Below are 8,176 nucleotides of genomic sequence, written 5' to 3'. Positions count from 1 at the left end.
CGTGTACCATGACTCCTATCAATTTTTATAACTTTATCTTTTTTTAAAATTGCAAATAAAATGATTAGACGGGTATTTTTACGTCTCTGTTTTTTACGTGGTCTCTGTTTTTTAGACGTTGGGTAAAAAAGAATCAATTTATTTTTTTACAGTTTAACGTTAGCATTTTATTTTATCAAGTATTGCATAAGGGTGTTGCATAAAAGCTAAACGGATTGGTCTTTTCTAATAATTATTTTTGTTATTTTCTACTTGTTTGTATTTACGCTTTTATTTGGACTTCAGTTAAATTACATGTTTGTACAGAACTTTTATTCGTTTAAAAAATAATTTTAATCAAAATGAAAAAGCTGTTTAAACATAACATATTATAGTGTATTCAATTGGGAAGTTCAACTAATATATATATATATATATATATATATATATATATATATATATATATATATATATATATATATATATATATATATATATATATATATATATATATATATATTCATAAATTAGTAAAAAACACTTATCTAACTTTTATCTTCTACTTTAAGTTTCACCATTGCTGGATCATCAGGAAGAGTTCTTTGCTGGATCATCAGGAACTCTTCCTGATGATCCAGCAATGGTGAAACTGAAAGTAGAAGATAAAAGTTAGATAAGTGTTTTTTACTAATTTATTATTGCTCTGTTCTTGATGACTTAAAGGTCAAAACAAAAGTCAAAACAGCAGTTTTAATTGCAAACTAAATGCTTACCCGTCTAAAAAAGATTTTTATAGCCGCAGACTAGCTATATAGAAAACATTGTACCTTGCATATATTCGCCCTTTATCTATAATTTGCACTCCAGGTTTGGTCTCCTCGGCTAAAAAAATATATTTCAGTAAATGAGAAAGTTTAAAGACGTGTGACTAAAACCAAATTGGCAAAGAAACATCTATCGCATGAGAAGAGATTGTATATGTTAAAACTTACATCTCTTAAGGATCCCAGGGTAAGAAGTAACAAAATACAACAGCTAAAATTTGTTCACAATATGATACTAGTCACTTTTTATTTCCCTAAGACTCTATAAAATTCAACAGCAAAATACAACCTCCGCAAACACAATCATCAACTTTTATCTCAACTAGTCAAAGGATGCGTGGAACGTGAAAATTTTACAAGTAGAGTAGCAAAACACTGGAATGCTCTTTCAAAGCAGACAATTAATTCACCATCCGTAAAACTCTTTAAATAGTTTTTATCATAAATTATATCTTTATATTTTAATGTGCTTCTTTCTCTGAAGCTTACCAGGGCCATTCCGAAGGGATCTTTTGCCGATTATTGACTATAAAAATAAAAATAAAATAAAAAAAATTAAAAATCCTCGTTTTCTGAAATTTACCGACTACCTAATAAAGTTCCGAATTTCCCGACTACAATTCGGAAAATTTGTCGACTTTTTTTTTAATAAATATTTTGTTAGGGAGTAGGACATCCTCTACGCCTACCCTCTTAGAGATGCCAAAAAAGTGACCTGAAAAATATAAAATCAAAATATTATTAGTCTCTACAACTTTTATTACAAAAGATATTCATTGACATGCGTTTACATATTATAATATGTAATTATAATTGCAACATTTTATGTGGGTGACTCATATATATAAAGACTAAATGCATAGTTAAATGTAATTAATAAATAAGTGTGAAATAAAGTGTGTTTTATTAAACAGGAAACCTTATTTATTTCAGTTTTGTTCAATAACCTTTATCCGGATGTAGCAAATTTAACTCGGAAAAAAGTAAAATAGAGAAAAAGATAAATAGTTGTAATGTTTGGCAATTTTTTTTCTAAATTCTAAACATTCTAAATATATATTTTTATATAAAAAAATTAATTGTAAAAAAAAAAAAATCACCCTTTATTTACAAGTTCTTTGCCATAACAATCTTTTTGTCCCTGAGATGAAAATCCGGCAGAATTTTTACTTCAAAACTACAATGTAAGTTTAGCGTTGAAAGCTTTTATTCCCGTAACTAGATCAGATTAAAGTAAGAAAAAACATCTCAATCCCATGAAAACTGCAAAATCTTTACATTTAAGATAACCCATAGAAAAACAAAAAATGTACTATTAATTTCTAGAAACCTCATTAAAAGAAGTAACCATCAAAACAGATATATATATATATATATATATATATATATATATATATATATATATATATATATATATATATATATATATAATATAAATATGATATAAATCAAATGCTATTTTCTTGTTTTACCACGAAAAATGAGTCTAACGACAATAGATATTAGACTATAACAGCCATTTTTCATTAAAGCGTTTTAGTTTATTTTTAAAATCATTTACAGAAATCTTGATCTAGGATATTTCAAGCTTCTACAACACGGTTGGTGAAGAAATTATGCCTAGAAATTGAGTTTCTTACATACTGTCTTCCTAATTTCTGATCATGCCCTCTCATTGTATTAGTTATTCTTTCAGGCTCGTTATGTCAGTTTATTTTATCTATATTGTTTTGAAATCTAAACATCTGAATTAGATCACCTCGCAATCTTCTATCAACCAATTTTGAAAGTTCCATATTTTGTAACCGTTGTTCATAGTTAATACATTTTTGGGAAACAAGTGTTAGTTGCTCGTGTTTGGACTCTTTCTATAAGACTAAAATCTTTAGCGTAGTATGGGTTCCATATTTGAAATGCATACTTTAAGTGAGGTCGCATGAGTGATATGTATCGCTCGAGTGATATGTGTTGCTCGAGTGATATGTGTAATAGTTTCATTGTATTTTTGTTGATATAGTTGAACGCGTGTTTTATTAATCCCAACCTCAACCAAAAATCATTAACCCCAATTTACTATTAGCTTTGTTAACAATAGACTCAATATAATACTCCCATTTTAAATCATTTGAAATATATACACCTAAGTCTCGTTCGAACCATGTCTCTTTAAGATTTTTTCTAGAGATTCGTAATTCTTCAGTATTGCACTTTAGTGTGTATTTATTTTTTGGGTTATCATGACCTATGTGCATTATCTTGCATTTATTACTATTAAAGTTTACTAGCCTTTTATTTGACCATTCGAAGAGATAATATAAGCCATCTTAAAGGGAATTATTATGCGATTTTTTATCGTTTTTATTTGTTTTTGCCATCACTTTTGTCTCATCTGCATATATTGATGAAAACTACAAAAAGTAAAGTCCACTTTTTACAGTTTCCCATTCTGATATTTTCCTAGAACTACTCTTTATTTTTTGTTATTCAAAAATAACACACACTTATTAAGTAATAACCCCTTTAAACCGATTGAATCCAATTTAAGAATTAATATTCTACGTGCAACCGAGTCGAAAGCTTTTGCGAAATCTAAAAAGGAAACATTAGCACAGAAGACTTTTTCTTTTAAAATCAATAACCATATATAAGGTTTCTAGCAGATTTGTAATGCAGCTTTTTGTTTTTATGAAACTGTGTTGGTCTTTGGTTATTAAATTGTTATCAGCAAGGTATTTCATTATTGTATCTCTGACAAAACTTTCCATTAGCTTGCATACTATCGAGTTTAAAGAGATTGGTCTGTAGTTGTCAGTCTTTAAGCGATCTCCTTTCTTAAACAACGGTGTAATGTTTGCTTCGAGCTAAGGTTCTAGTAGTGTTCCCGATTCTAGCGATCGGTTGATCTCATAACCAAATTTTAATTTAAAAAAATCAATCAATATACTCAGAGCCGTCCCACACACCCTAAATAGGGAGAAGGGGACAGCGAATTTAGGGGGCCCATTCGGAAATATAGGGACTCTTTACCAATTTGAGAAGCTTTTTTTCTTTTTTTTGTAATACCTTGAGGAAAAAAATTTAAAAAATTTGGGTTCCCTAAGCTTTCCCCCCCCCCAAAAAAAAAAAAACAGGAGCCTTCCCCCCCCCAAAAAAAAAAAAAACCGTTTTTTTTTTTGGGGGGGGGGGGAAGACTCCGACCAACTAGCGATATCCCAAACTTTTGTATATTTTGGCACATAATATTTTTGAAATATTATGTGCCAAAATATACAAAAAATGTATTTAATATGATTATAAAAAAATTAAATTAAAAAAAGTAAAAAACTGACATTGTTGAGCTACCCATGCTTACTAATGGAGTTAGAAAATTTTACTTGAGATCAGTAATAAACAAGCATATTTCAAACGATAATGAAAAAGCATATTTCAAAAACATGCTCATATGAACTCTTAAAAGTTGTACTGTTTAAAATTTTATATTGTACAATAAAACAGGGAATTTTCTCAAATCAGACCAATTTTTAAAGAAGCTGATACAACCAGAGGTACTGCGTATCACCCTTTTTTGCTTTGTCAGTTTTTCCTATATTTTAAGAGAGAGTTTTACATAACGCAGGTTATAGTTGCCCTATTTTAAACAATATATGTCAATTAACTCGTTTTCAAAAACAATAACTCAACAGAACACATAATTCCAAAAAATTACTCGCATTATTGCTGAATCTTTTAAAAATTTCAATTATATGTTGGGAGTTTTTATTGATTTATCAAAACGTATTTGATACAATTGATCATAAAACTTTTCTTAAAAAAATTGAATACTATCTTTTGAATACTAAGTTGAATATTAATCGAATCGAATGTAAAATTATTTAAGCAACCGAAAACAATTTGTTTATAGTAATGAAAATGATCCATAGAATTTTTAAACATTATCTGCGGAATTACCCCTCACAGTGTCACGAAATGACTTTTAATTCGAACCTCTTGTCCCGAGAAAACCCTTTGGAGGTTTGAGAGTACACATGTGTAGAATAACACTAGAGTTGGTTTTGAAATATTTCATCATCGTCCGAGAAAGAAAAATCAGTTTAAAGTTTTTAATTTTATTGCTCAGAATAAAAATTTTACAAAAAAATAATTTCTTTAAAAAAATCTTGTTCTCTATTATAACATATAAATTTCTTCAACATATAATGTGTTTGCAACTCTAAACAAAGCAAAACCAAAAAAAATACATACAAACTATTCTTAAAAGACAAACAGTTTTCTACTTTCAGCTTTGAAATTCAAGCTGTGAAAAACATTAATGATTCTAGATACTTATACAAAATTATTCTACTCAATTGATTAAGAAGCAAGCCTTTATTAAACTCTTACATAGCATATGTAATTAATAACTCTAAATGTCTCTTCCACAAATAGAAATCAAAATAAATGTTTACTGTTATACTCGATCAAACAGTTTCGAAGATTCCTGGGATAATCCCGATGGATGGCTGGCCTCTTGAAACGTTGCCAATGAAGACTGAAGTTGTGGTGAAGTGACTCTGTGGCTTGCTCAGAAAAGATGCCCAGAGAGTGGTTGTGGCGATCAATAAACTGTGTCACATGGAAGAAAACAGCATGTGCTTTGGGGGTAACACTTGTGTTTGGAAGGTTGAGATAGGAAGCTTTAAACTCTTCAATAAGCTCACAGTAGTTCTGTTGGAGTGTATTCTCAAAGCAGGCATGAACAACAGCATCAAATTTTCTGAGGGTTTCAATAAATGGAAATGCCAAAAAGCAAGCATGCTTCTCTGCAAGTTGTTGAAGTGAGTCAACATTTCTCAAAAGCTTTCTACACTCATTGCCAGCAAATTGTCCTCCATGAAAAGGTTGTTGTTGAATGTTGATCATCTTTGGCCACTCATCTGCATTTTGCCAAACCTGACAGAGGTTCTTAAAGAGGTGGTTCACAACACCAATAAGAAGGTGAAGTTCCATAGGAGGAATAAAATCTAGGACAAGAGTATCATCAGAAAGTCTTATTATTGGCTGGTGAACAACATTTTTAAAGTCCCTTGCCTTTTTTGTTTGGGCACCGGCTGCTTGGAAGCCTTCAAAATCAGAACGAATGGAGCCAAATGTTCGAAGCTCACCACTGTGATGAAGATTCTTTGACTCAATGTCACACCAGGTGCAAGGGTGTGCACTAGAGTGAGATTGCAAGCCACAAATTATGTTAGCAAGCTTCATGTCGCATGACAACACAAAAGACATTCTCTCTAAATACAGTTTATCGAGGATTTGTTTGACATTGTCATAGTTTTCAGAGACATTTTCTGCAATGGCCACCAAAAGTTGACGCTTCACTCCTGAGTCTTCACTCCTTTGGTCTTCAAAGTTGATTCTTTGGCCCAAAATTTCTTGACTGCGTTTAATCATAAAATTAGTCAGCTGCCTGTTAGCTTTGTTCATACAGAGAAAACAGACAGTTTTCCTGTTGTCTTCATGAGTTTTTGCTTGGTTAGGCATTTTGAAAAATGACGCACACCTTGTTCTTTTAAAACGGTTTCTAAACTGTTTGCAGGTTTTTCCCGGAATTTTTTAGTTAATTATTTTTTTGCTAAAATATTTTGTATGTACTATTTGTAAAACAAATAACCAAAATAGACAGTTTTTTTGAGAAAGAAAAAAAAGCTCTTATTGTTAATTGACCTTATTAAATAAGCATAAAATTAAAAACTTTAAACTGATTTTTCTTCCTCGGACGATTATGAAAAATTTCAAAACCAACTCTAGTGTAATTCTGCACATGTGTACTCTCAAACCTCCAAAGGGTTTTCTCGGGACAAAAGGTTCGAATTAAAAGTCATTTCGTGACACAGTGCCCTTTTATTCTCACTTATATTAATGATCTACGCAAAGTCTTGAACCTGGTGACAGACATGTTTGCTGATGGCGCTAGCCACTTTTTATCTCATAACAGCATATCAACATTATTTCAAAATATGAATATTGAATTAGCTAAAAATTCTGATTGGTTTAAAATGAATAAGCTTTCACAAAATGTTGAAAAAACAAAATGGAAACAATTTAATTTTCTAAAAAAAACTGCTACCTTGCAAAATAGTTCCTATTGATAAAATAAAAAAGAAAGGTATATTTGGGTATTTACGTTGATGAAAACTTTAGATGGAAAAATCACACCAAATGCTTGTATAATAAAGTTGCCAAAAATATATAAATATTGTATAAAGCTAGAAGTGCTTTAAATAAACGTAGTTTAACTCAATTATATTTCTCATTTCTCCATTGTTATATAAACTATGTAAATATTGTTTGGTGTAAGTAAGAGTAAACTGGAGCCTCTTTATCGTCAACAGCCTCTTTATCGTCAACAGAGGCATTTAGTTCGTCTTACCAATTTTAGAAAAAGGTTTACTCGTGCCAAAATTTATTATTTGAAATGAAATTTCTTAATATATATCAGAACTTCCCTTCTTTTGATTGAAAATAACTTCCATTCTTTTAATTGATGAGGTGTACACTAAAAGCTGATTACTTTACCGAAGAGTTTAGTCATACAGTAAAACTTTCCTGAAAAGTTAGCAACAACAAAATTATCATTTATGATTAATTTTTGGAGGTCCAGAAGTGATTTGTAGAGCTCAACTAATGTACAATGTCAGCAAATTGTAGATATAATAATTAGTATTGATAACAGTTAGATACTAGAAATAATTGCTGATGGTAACAATTGTTTAATAATCAACGAAATTTTAAAATTATTAAGACAGTTAATAGGTAATCACGGTTAACAACATCTGGTACATAATTCTTATATTGCTATGTGCATCTTTTAAAATCTATATGAAACAATTACTTGACAGTAAAGACTAGAAAAATTCAAGTTTTGCACAATAGAAACAAATAGTATTTTAAAACTTTTTAAACATACAGCTAAATTAGTTTACACAAAACTAACATAGAAACAATCTTTAATGTTTTGTGTTTTTTTTTGTTTTAACAGCGTGCTATTCGTCAGCGTATCGTTTATTATGTAGACTGCATTAGACCTTTTGTTGTTGTTGCAACCGGTGTGCATGACTATGCACTTATCTACATTGAAAAACATGGTAAAACTGGCCATGTGTCTGACCAGGGTTGATTGGTTTATTTATGGTCTGGTAATTAGTGATGTGTCCGTGTATAAGATTTATCTTGCATTAAGGCAGAAGTAGGTTGATAGTTTGAAGGGTTCAACTTGCGTCCTTTTTGAAAGATGAGAGTGATTTCAGCTTTCTTTCATTGAGACGACAACTTTAAGCGACTCTGAAAATATGATGCTGAGTGAAATAGCAAAGCTTGCCACACAATTAATTATAACG

This window comes from Hydra vulgaris, chromosome 12 (assembly GCF_038396675.1).
Source record: "Hydra vulgaris chromosome 12, alternate assembly HydraT2T_AEP".
Lineage (NCBI taxonomy): Eukaryota > Metazoa > Cnidaria > Hydrozoa > Anthoathecata > Hydridae > Hydra > Hydra vulgaris.
This window is presented reverse-complemented; position numbering follows the sequence as displayed.